Genomic DNA, 12439 nt, shown 5'->3' with positions numbered 1-12439 from the left:
CCACTTTTAATTAAACTTATTCTAACCATAGCACTCTTGAATAAAATCCTTTCAGAATTTCTTAGGCCAAACGGTCAATATTTCTGGCTTTTGAACTTTACCAAAGGTAATCTCCCAGGTGCTTAGAGAAAGGCAAATTTGAGACAGTCCATGGAGGAGAAGAGAAAGTCACACAGATACTAAACCAGAAATGACTTACTTCCTAGGTCGGGAATCAACCCCCGACCACCACTGTGAAAGTGCAAAACCTTTGCTACTGAGCTACAGCACAGAGCAGTCACCATTGCCCTTCCCAGAAGGAGTCTAGAGTAGTTAATTTTGAACTTGCAAAGGCTTTTAACTATTTAATATGATTATTAGAGCTAGCTATGACATGAACCCTAAAATTCCTGTTTCCTGAAGATGGAGACCAAAATAAAGTACTGCCATGTGGTTAAAAGGTCAAACTCCCAGCAGGGCATGGCGGCTCACGCCTGTAATCCCAGCACTTTGGGAGGCTGAGGCAGGTGGATCACCTGACATCAGAGGTTCAAGACCAGCTTGACCAACATGGTGAAACTCTGTCTGTACTAAAAACACAAAATTAGTTGGGCATGGTGGTACACGCTTGTAATCCTGGCTACTTGGGAGGCTGAGACAGGAGAATCGCTTGAACCTGGGAGGTGGAGGTTGCACTGAGCTGAGATTGTACCGTTGCACTCCAGGCTGGGCGACAGAGGGAGACTCCTTCTCAAAAAAAAAAAAAAAAAAGTCAGGGACATAAAACAAGGTGGAGACTTCACCCAGTTTTTTGTTTGTTTCAGGGACCTGCAGCCAAGTTTGTTACTAACCAGTTTGCTGGCTCAGCTTGAAAAGTAGGCTTATAGGTGTTCTAAGCCCGTGTTTTATCTTAAAGTACCCCTCAACATAGAAAAACAATCCATAGCACAGAATACACCAGCTTAAGACCAGCCTTAGAATTCTTTTTTGCATTAATCAAAACTTTACAGAGAAGATACACACTGATTTTTTTTTTTAACCATTCATTCAACCATTTGCACAGAGAGAGTGAAGCCAGAAATCTGACGGGTAAGAAATTCTTACCCTTTTGCCAGCATGCCAGACTTCTGTGTTCCCTTTCCCTGAGAGGCCCTAGTGATCCGGCTTGTGGCACCATTGCCCTGGAGGCCAAGCTGCATCATAAAGAAAAATTATTTTTTTCATTGTGGACAGAGCAAAATACTTACGATGAAATGTAGACATTAGCTACTCTGCTTAGCACCCGTTATCAAACTGGCAAGGCTTAAATTTGCACCCATATGGGCTCTGTCATCTTTAATCCAACCTCTGACTTGGAGTTTCAACACGTGGTCTCTGGGCAAGATGGCTGCGCTGAGTAATAGAAAAGATAAGAAGGAGAAAGGAGAGAGAGAAAAGCATTGCCTGTGGCAGGATGGGGAAGGCAAAATAATCAGGGAGGCCAGAGAAAGACCCAACCATTGCAGTGACACTGAAAAGTTCAGGCGGCTGCTTCTCACTAGCAAAGGGATCTTTTCCAGCCATCCCATTTGTCGCCCAGCTCTCAAGTTTCCCCTTTTATGGAGGAAAAAGCTCCCCATGTCCCGTGATCCTGTACATGCCTAACCCTGTCATCCACAGCCATCAGCAAAGAGTGCAAGGCAGATTAATACAAAGAGAGTAGCAGTTAATATCCCATAATGCCAAACTTATTCTTAGCCATGAAAGACTTTACCGAGAGGGGCCTCTAACCCCCCAAATCTTAGTAGGGACTGTAACCCTCCTAAGTTGGGCCTCTAACCCAAGGTCAGCCAAGTGTCCTTGAATTTATTTTTTATTTTTTATTATACTTTAAGATCTGGGGTACATGTGCAGAATGTGCAGGTTTGTTACGTAGGTATACACGTACCATGGTGGTTTGCTGCACCCATCAACATGTCACCTACATTAGCTATTTCTCCTAATGCTATCCCTACCCTGGCACCCAACCCACTGACAGGCCCTGGGTGTGATGTTCCCCTCCTTGTGTCCATATGTTCTCATTGTTCAACTCCCACTTATAAGTGAGAACATGAGATGTTTGGTTTTCTGTTCCTGTGTTAGTTTGCTGAGAATGATGGTTTCCAGCTTCATCCACATCCCTGCAATGGACATGAGCTCATCCTTTTTTATGGCTGCATAGTATTCCATGGTGTATATGTGCCACATTTTCTTTATCCGGTGTATCATTCATGGGCATTTGGGTTGTTCCAAGTCCTTGTTTATTGTGAACAGTGCTGCAATAAACATACACATGCATGTGTCTTTATAGCAGAATTATTTGTAATCCTTTGGGTATACATCCAGTAATGGGATTGCTGGGTCAAATGGTATTTCTGGTTTTAGATCCTTGAGGAATTGCCACACTGTCTTCCACAGTGGATGAACTAATTTACATTCCTACCAACAGTGTAAAAGCATTCCTATTTCTCCACATCCTCTCCAGCATCTGTCATTGCTTGACTTTTTAATGACTGCCATTCTAACTGGCGTGAGATGGTATTTCATTGTGGTTTTGATTTGCATTTCTCTAATGACCTGTGATGATGAGCTTTTTTCATGTTTTTTGGCCGTATAAATGTCTTCTTTCGAGAAGTGTCTGTTCATATCCTTTGCCCACTTTTTGATGGGGTTGCTTTTATCTTGTAAATGTGTTTAAGATCTTTGTAAATTCTGGATATTAACCATTTGTCATATGGATAGATTGCAAAAATTTTCTCCCATTCTGTATGTTGCCTGTTCACTCTGATGATAGTTTCTTCTGCTGTGCAGAAGCTCTTTAGTTTAATTAGATCCCATTTGTCAATTTTGGCTTTTGTTGCCGTTGCTTTTGGTGTTTTAGTCATGAAGTCTTTGCCCATTTCTATGTCCTGAATGGTATTGGCTAAGTTTTCTTTTAGGATTTTTTTTTTTTTTTTTTTTTTTTTTTTTTTTAGAGACAGAGTCTTGCTCCGTCACCCAGGCTGGAGTGCAGAGGCGTGATCTTGGCTCACCGAAAGCTCCACCTCCTGGGTTCACGCCATTCTCCTGCCTCAGCCTCCTGAGTAGCTGGGACTACAGGTGCCTGCCACCGTGCCCGGCTAATTTTTGTATTTTTAGTAGAGACAGGGTTTCACTGTGTTAACCAGAATGGTCTTGATTTCCTGACCTCGTGATCCACCCACCTTGGCCTCCTAAAGTGCTGGGATTATGGGCGTGAGCCACTGCACCTGGTGTTTTTATGGTTTTAGGTCTTACGTTTAAGTCTTTAATCCATATTGAGTTAATTTTTGTATATGGTGTAAGGAAGGGGTTCAGTTTTAGTTTTCTGCATATGGTTAACTAGTTTTCCCAGCACCATTTATTAAATAGGGAATCCTTTCCCCATTGTTTGTTTTTGTCAGGTCTGTCAAAGATCAGATGGTTGTAGATGTGTGGTGTTATTTCTTAGGCCTCTGTTCTGTTCCATTGGTCTATATACCTGTTTTGGTACCTGTACCATGTTGTTTTGGTTAATGTAAACTTGTAGTATAGTTTGAAGTCAGGTAGCGTGATGCCTCCAACTTTGTTCTTTTTGGTTAGGATTGTTTTGGCTATATGGGCTCTTTTTTGGTTCCATAGGAAATTTAAAGTAGTTTTATCTAATTCTGTGAAGAAAGTCAATGGTAGCTTGACAGGATAGCATTAAATCTATAAATTACTTTGGGCACTAGGGCCATTTTTGCGATATTGATTATTCCTATTCATGAGCATGGAATGCTTTTCCATTTGTTTGTGTCCTCTCTTATTTCGTTGAGCAGTGGTTTGTAGTTCTCCTTGAAGAGGTCCTTCAGTCCTTTGTAAATTGTATTCCTAGGTATTTTATTCTCTTTGTAGCAATTGTGAATGGGAGTTCACTCATGATTTGGCTCTCGGTTTGTCTATTATTGGTGTATAGGAATGCTTGTGATTTTTGCGCATTGATTCTGTATCCTGAGACTTTGCTGAAGCTGCTTATTAGCCTAAGGAGATTTTGGGCTGAGACGATGGGTTTTCTAAATATACAATCGTGTCATCTGCAAACAGAGAGAATTTGACTTCCTCTCTTCCTATTTGAATACCCTTTATTTCTTTCTCTTGCCTGATTGCCCTAGTGTCCCAGGTCGAGTTCAGACTGCTGTGCTGGCAGAGAGAATTTGATGTCAGTGGATCTTAGCTTGCTGGGCTCTGCGGGGGGTGGAATCCACTCAGTTAGACAACTTGGTTCCCTGGCTTCAGCCCCCTTTCCAGAGGAGTGAATGGTTCTGTCTCGCTGGCACTCCAGGTACTACTGGGGTATGAGAAAAAACTCCTGTAGCTAGTTTGTTGTCTGCCCAAATGACCGCCCAGTTTTGTCCTTGAAACCCAGGGCCCTGGTGACAGAGACACCCAAGGGAATCTCCTGGTCTGTGGGTTGTGAAGACAGTGGGAAAAGTGTAGCATCTGTGCTGGAATGCACCGGTCCTCATGGCACAGTCCCTCAGGGCTTCCCTTGGCTAGGGGAGGGAGTTCCCCGACCCCTTGTGCTTCCTGGGTGAGGTGACGCCCCACCCTGCTTCAGCTCGCCCTGTGTGGGCTGCACCCACTGTCTAACCAGTCCCAGTGAGATGAGCTGGGTACTTCAGTTGGAAATGCAGAAATCACCCACCTTCTGCATTGATCTTGCTGGGAGTGGCAGACCGGAGCTGTTCCTATTCGGCCATCTTGCCAGCCTCCCCACTTGACTTTTATTAAGAGTGGCCTCCAACCCACTCTGTCTTAGGAGAGACTCTAACTCCCCTAAGTTGGGCCTCTAACCCAATCCCATTCTTTACCCAGGCACCTCACCACTTACCTAAAGTTGTCCAATCTGTGCTGCAGTCTATTTCCTTTGGGTTAGGGGCCTCCTCAGTACTGTCCCTTTTGTGGTTCGCAAGAAAGATGTTACCAGACCCCACCGCTTACCCAAAGTTAGCCTTTGGGTCAGGGTTGCTGCACTAAAGTCCCTGCTGTGGTCACCAGAAATATGTCATAGAAAGGGGTCCTGATCCAGACCCCAATAGAGGGTTCTTGGATCTCACACAAGAAAGAATTCAGGGCGAGTCCGCAGTGTAAAGTGAAAGCAAGTTTATTAAGAAAGCAAAGGAATAAAAGAACGGCTACTCCACAGGCAGAGCAGCCCAGAGGGTTGCTGGTTGCCCATTTTTATGGTTATTTTTTGTTAATTTGCTAGACAAGGGGTGGATTATTCATGCCTCCCTTTCTTAGACCACATGGGGTAATTTCCTGAGTTGCCGGGGCATTTGTAAACTGTCATGGCACTGTTGGGAGTGCAGGGGTGAGGATGACCAGAGGTCACTCTCGTCGCCATTTTGGTTTTGGTGGGTTTTGGCCGGCTCCTTTACTGCAACCAGTTTTATCAGCAAGGTCTTTATGACCTGTATCTTGTGCTGACCTCCTATCTCATCCTGTGATTTAGAATGCCTTAACTCTCTGGGAATGCAGCCCATTAGGTTTCAGCCTTATTTTACCTAGCTCCTATTCAAGATGGAGTTGCTGTGGTTCACATGCCTCTAACAGAAGGAATGGGGAGCAGCACCTTCCAGGCACTGGGGAAGATGCTAGCAAAAAAAGAAGTATGTTAACTGCATGACCTGCTCAGGCCAGGACAGGTTGTTTACTGTAAGAAAAAGCTTGGTGTGATAAAAAAGCAACAGACACCTTTAATAATGAGTGGTGGGGAAAACTGGGTTGAGGGAGAACTGGAGAGTCTGCCTGTCTAAAATAGTAGCTGCAACTCAGCACCAGATGATTATGGCTGAGAATAAGAATAGTGATCTCTTTCATTTTTCCTTCCCAGAGAAACTGGGAATATTAAATTTTAAAATGTGATTTTGCTAAAGTCTAAATGTTAGTGTTTCCCCCTGCCAAGTTCATATGTTAAAATCCAAACTCCATAAGGTGATGTTATTAGGAGGTGGGGCCTTTGGGAAGTGATTAAGTCATGAGGGTGGAGTCTTCATGAATGGTATTAGTGCCCTCATTAAAACAAAAAACAATAAATAAACCCAGAGTTCCCTTGCCCCTTCCACCATGTAAGGACACAGTGAGAAAGTGCCACCAATGAACCAGGATGTGGGCCCTCATCAGACACTGAAGCTTCCATGCAGCAAGAATGACCATGCCAAATGCAGGCCCTTCTACGCTGGACTTCCCAGCTTCTAGAACCATGAGAAATAAATTTCTGTGGCTGGGCCTAGTGCCTCGCACCTGTAATCCCAGCACTTTGGGATGCTGAGGCAGGAGAATCACCTGTGGTCAGGAGTTCGAGACCAGCCTGGCCAACATTGTGAAACCCAGGTGTGGTGGTGGGTGCTTCCATCTAAAAAAAGAAAGAAAAGAAATTTCTGTTTATAAGCCATTCTGTTTATGGTATTTTTGCAGCCCAAATGTCTAAGACATTATCTCATCAAATTTTTTATGTTGGCTAGAAAATTTAAACTTAGAATGCTTGTAACTGCCCAATGGGTTCACCTTGCCCACTGTCTAGACAGAGACGATTTATTAGGACAAAGGAAATGCAGTAGAAAAAGAGTAATTGATGCAGAGCCGGCTGTGAAGGAGACCTGAATTTTATTATTACTCAAATCAGTCTCCCCCAAGCATTCGGGGAGCAGAATTTTTAAGGACAACTTGGTGGGTGGAGGGAAGCCAGTGAGCCAGGAGCGCTGATTGGTCAGAGATGAAATCATGGGGAACTGAAGCTGTCTTCTTGTGCTGAGTCAGTTCCTGGGTGAGGGGGCCACAAGATCTGATGAGCCAGGTAATCAATCTGAGTGGTGCCAACTGATCCATCAAGTGCAGGGTCTGCAAACTATCTCAAGCACTGATCTTAGGAGCAGTTTAGGGAGGGTCAGAATCTTGTAGCCTCCAGTTGCATGACTCCTCAACCATAATTTCTAATTTTGTGGCTAATTTTAGTCCTACAAAGGCAATTTAGTCCCCAGGCAAGAAGGAAGTCTGCTTTGGGAAAAGGCTGTTATCATCTTTGTTTTAAACTATAAACTATAAGTTGGATGTGGTGGCTTACGCCTGTAATCCCAGCATACTGGCAGGCTGAGGCGGGCAGATCACTTGAGGTCAGAAAGTTCGAGACCAGCCTGGCCAACGTGGTTAAACCCCGTCTCTACTAAAAAGACAAAATTAGCCAGGTATGGTGGCAGGTCCCTGTAATCCCAGCTACTCCAGAGACTGAGGCAGGAGAATCCCTTTAACCTGGGAGACGGAGGTTGCAGTGAGCTGAGATGGTGCCGCTGCACTCCTGCCTGAGTGACAAAGCGAGACTCTGTCTAAAAAAAAAAAAAAAGAAAAAACCCCCAAACCAAAAAACTATAAACTAAGTTTCTCCCCAAATTAGTTCAGCCTATGCCCAGGAATGAACAAGGACAGCTTGGAGGTTAGAAGCAAGATGGAGTCGATTAAGTTAGATGTCTTTCACTGTCTCAGTCATAATTCTGCAAAGGCAGTTTCATTCTGTCCACACGCAATCTATTGGCAGGAAGTATAGGGTTGTGGGTGTGCCATCAGTTCTCTGCCATCCTCTGCTCTGGACAGTAGACATAAGGGAGGAATGGTCAAGACTGCGAGATGCCTACCCAGTATTCATTCTCTACCTCTTTCTATAAGCAGAATCCCCAAATACTCAAGATGGCAATGTCCCCAGCTAATAACTATATTTCCCAGCCTCCCTTGCAAACTTGTGACTCCTTTGTGACTAAGTTCTGGCTAATGAGAGGCTGTTACTGGAAAGGTTCCTGTCTTAGTCTATTTTGTGCTGATAACAGAATACCACATACAGGGTAATTTATAAGGAAAAGAAATTTATTTCTTCATTCCTGGAAGCTAGGACGTCCAAGGCCGAAGGGCCTCCATCTGATGTGGTCTTTCTTACTGAGTCATCCCTTGGTGGAAGGGGAAAGGACAAAAGAGGGCACACAAAAGCAAGAGAGAGCAAGAGGTGGTTAAACTTGCTTTTCTCAAGAATTCACTCACTCAATAATGGCATTAATCTATTCATAAGGGCAGAACTCTCATGGCCTAATCACCTTTTTACAGTCCTACCCCTTAATAAGATCACAATGACAATTAAATTTCAACATGAGTTTTTTTTGGGGGAGGGGGCGGGGCGGACATTCACACCATAGCAGCTACTAAAGGGAACAGGCAGCTGGTATTTTTTTCTCATTCCTCCACCTTTTTTCTTCAAACATTGAACTGATGGCTAGAGCTTCAGCACCCATATTGGGCCAAGAGGCAGCCTTGAGTATGGAAGCTGCATCAGTCAGCTCAGGCTGCAATAACAAAATACCACAGACTGGGTGGCTTAAACCACAGGAATCTATTTTCTTACGGTCCTGGAGGCTGGAGGTGGATCCAAGAGCAAGGTGCTGGCAGGGCTGGTTTCTTCTGCAACCTCTGTTCTTGGCTTGCAGCTGCCCCCCTCTCATTACATCCTCACATGGTCTTTCCATTGGGTGCATCTCTGGCATCTCTTTTGTGTCCACATTTCCCCCTTCTTATAAGAACACCAGTCAGAATGGACTAGGCCCACCCTAAAGGCCTCATTTCAACTTAATCACCCATTTAAAGGCACTATCTCCAAATGCCATCACATTCTGAGGGATGGTGGTGGGGGTTAGGGTTTTAACATGAATTTAGGGGAGACACAATTCAGTCCATAATATGAGAAGATCAAGAAATTTCATTTTTGTTTTTCTGAAAGGAAGTTGAGAACTGTGTGCAGGGGGTTCCATCACAATTCAGGAGCCCTGGGTTCTCTGTTCTAAGCTGTTGTGTGGCCTTCCAGTGAGACTTAATCAGATTTATTTAGTTTTGTTTATCTGTAAAATGGAAGTAATAACACCTGGCTTACTTATCTTACAGCATTTGGTGAAGATCAAATAAAATAATGAACGTGAAAATGTTTTGAAAAACATGAATTACCTATATAAATGTTCCTAAAGTCATTTGGTTGCCTCCTTTGCCCTGTGTATCACATGTACTGTGATTTTTCTGAAACTTGGGTTGTTTTAAACAGTTGTTTATTTAAAACCTTTTAAATTAGAATCATAAATAAAAGTGTAACATAAAAATAAATAGAAAGGAAAACAATGTAACATTATTAAATACTGGCTAATTACTGTTAAGTGCTAAAACTCGCTCTCTGTGTTAAAAAGGAGACACAATTGGGGAAGGTTTAAAGTCAAACTAGTATCAAACAGAGACTTCAACTTTGAAAATATTAGAAGAGCTAAAAAAAGAGGATTGGAAAAGAAAGAACTTTCACATGATTCAATGAAATGTTATTTATTTATTTATGTATTTACTTATTTATTTTGAGACAGAGTCTGCTGTGTCACCCAGGTTAGAGTGCAGTGGCATGATCTCAGCTCACTGCAACTTCTGCCTCCTGCATTCAAGTGATTCTAATGCCTCAGCCTCCCGAGTAGCTGGGATTACAGACGTGCACCACCACGCCCAGCTCATTTTTTGTATTTTTAGTAGAGATGGGGTTTCACTACGTTGGCTAGGCTGGTCTCAAACTCCTGGACCTCAGGTGATCTGCCCACCTCAGCCTCCCAAAGTGCTGGGATTACAGACATGAGCCACCTTGCCCAGCCAAAATGTTATTTAATATCATAGATCCCATAATCTCCGTGTGTCATGGGAGGGACCCAGTGGGAGGTAATTGAATTATGGGAGTGGGTTTTCCCATACAGTTCTTATGGTAGTGAATAAGTCTCAACAAGATCTGATGGTTTTATAAAGGGCAGTTCCCCTGCTTATGCTCTCTTGCCTGCTGTCACGTAAGACGTGCCTTTGCTCCTCCTTCACCTTTCGCCATGACTGTGAGGCTTCCCTAGCCATGTGGAACAGTGAGTCTGTGAAATCTCTTTTTCTTTATAATTTACCCAGTTTTGGGTATTTCTTCATAGCCGTAGGAAAATGGACTGATACACTATGTAATATGGTCTCACCCTCAAAAAACATTGATGTATAAGAATATGTGATCCTGTGGAGTGGTTTCCCCAGGAAAACAAGGAAACCAACAGTTTGTGAACAGTTGTTTGTGCCAGACTCTGTGGGAGCTCCTATTCCCCCCATGGAGGCCTAATAATAACCAGTTGAGGTGGGTGTTACTGTCTCATTTTCACTTGGGAAAATGGGGGATCAGGGTCTAGACTCAACATCACACAGAGGCCAAGAGAAGGAGTCAGTCAGAGGCAAGGTGAACTGAGGTGTGGGTGCAGAGGCTCCAAACCCCATGGTCCCTGATGTTGGGGTTCGATCAGGCTGGTGGGAAAAATATTAGCTACGATAGCCACAACCCTTTTGGAAGGCCTGAGTGTTCTCATATGACCTCGGTAATAGAACAGGCTGAAGGCGGCCTGGTCCGATTACCTTTAGTTAAATAAATTAAAGTAGTAAACAGTGGGGTGTGGGGAAGTTCTCTAGTTAACTTGTTTACTCATGTGGTCTTAAGCCTTAAGCCTTTGATGTATACTTTTTACTCGGGAAGTCCACAATATCAATCACCCTTTAATGGTGTTGACTCAAGTTTTTGTTAACTAATTTTTTTTTGGTTTATTTTTATTTATATATATATATTTATTTATTTATTATACTTTAAGTTCTAGGGTACATGTGCACACCAACATGGCACTTGTTAACTAATCTTAATGAATAAATGCAAGCCTCCCGAACCGATCGAGGCAAACCTCCCATACAGCGGCAAACCTCCCATACCACTTTATAATGCCGTGATCCAGGTTCTCCTTATGATATCTGGAATTTAAGGAATGCTGCCATTGTTCTTTTTTGAGATGTAGTCATCAGAAAAAGTCAGTACCGTGCATTGGTTGAGAATATAGTCTCTGGAACCAGACTGCCTCTTATCAGTTGTGTGATTTTGGGCAAGTTACTCAGCTTCTCTGTGCTCCAGATTCCTAAGCGATAATAATAGTGCCCATTTCATACACTTGTTGTGAAGATTAAATGGGTTGATAATGTATCAAATGTTTAAACTAGTGCTGGCATATACTTTGCTCTATCTAAGGGTTAATATTATCCATACTTTATATTGTGGCTACCATGTTACAGCTTGGGATAGGATACTCAATGCTCCACACTTGGTTATGAAGACAACTTTCACAGGCATCTCCTCTTCAAAGCATATTTTATATCTTTATTCCTCAGGCTGTAGATCAGAGGGTTCAGCATGGGCATGATCACAGTATAGAAGACAGACATGACCTTGTTGTGTTCCATGGAATTGTGAGAGCTTGGCTACATGAAGGTGATGGTGCTATAGAAGAAGCAGATGATGGTGAGGTGGGAGGCACAGGTGGAGAGAGCTTTGCTCTGGGCCTGCAGGGAGCGCATCCTGCAAATGGGCACCAGGATGTAGGCATAGGAGACTAGGATAATGGTGGTGGTAAAGAGGATGAGCAAGACACACGATGAGAAGATAATGGTCTCACCCTCAGTAGTATCTATGCAGGCAAGATGAAGCACAGGAGGGATGCCACAGAAATAGTAGTTAATGACATTGGGGCCACAGTAGGGCAACTTAAAGATGCACCCAGTCAGCAAAGCTGAATTGGCAACAGAAACAGTATAGGAGGTCACCACCAGCAGGACACACAGATGTTGGGACATAATAGTGTGACAGAGGAGAGGGTGGCAGATAGCAGTGAATTGGTCATAGGCCATGATGGCCAGGAGCAGACACTCAGCAGTACCATGGAGGGTCATGAGGGCCATCTGGACCACACAGCTTGCAAAGAAGATGGATTGGCTTGAGATGAGGAAGCTCTCCAGCAGCCTGGGGGTGTCCACCATGGAAAACGAGGAGTCTATGAAGGAGAGGACACCCAGGAAGAAGTACATGGGGGTGTGGAGCTGTGGTTCTGCATGGATCAGAGTGATCATTCCCAGGTTGCCCATGACAGTGACTGAATATATGAGCAGGAAGAGCACAAAGAAGATGCCTTTGAGCTCCTCCTGCTCTGTAAGTCCCAGCAGGCAGAACCAGGTGACTTGGGTGTGGTTCTCCACCATGGTGTGCATGTCACTGCAGAGAGACCAAATAAGACATGTGTGTACCCTAGAGTTCGGGTCAGTGCCCAAAGCTTTTTAAATATCCCCAGGATAGGCAGTGTTAGGGAAAGAGGGAGAGGAACTAGTAAGACTTGAACACCTGCTATGAGCCATGTATTAATTCATTTTTAAAGCAGCTGTTGAAACTTCATACATACCTTCTGTTTAAATATTATACCCATTTATATTTAATGAGATGATCAACTTATGTGAGGTCACAAAGCTAGTACATAAGGAAAGTGGAATTAGACCTCAGTCTGGCCAGGTG

General features: G+C 43.6%; 1 pseudogene; it reads right to left on the bottom strand.

The window, feature by feature from the left end:
- Window positions 1–11205: 11205 nt before the first annotated feature.
- LOC112605658 lies at window positions 11206–12132 on the bottom strand (annotated as a pseudogene).
- Window positions 12133–12439: the final 307 nt, after the last annotated feature.

This window comes from Theropithecus gelada, chromosome 14 (genome assembly GCF_003255815.1).
Source record: "Theropithecus gelada isolate Dixy chromosome 14, Tgel_1.0, whole genome shotgun sequence".
Classification (NCBI taxonomy): Eukaryota; Metazoa; Chordata; class Mammalia; order Primates; family Cercopithecidae; genus Theropithecus; species Theropithecus gelada.
This window is presented reverse-complemented; position numbering and strand designations above follow the sequence as displayed.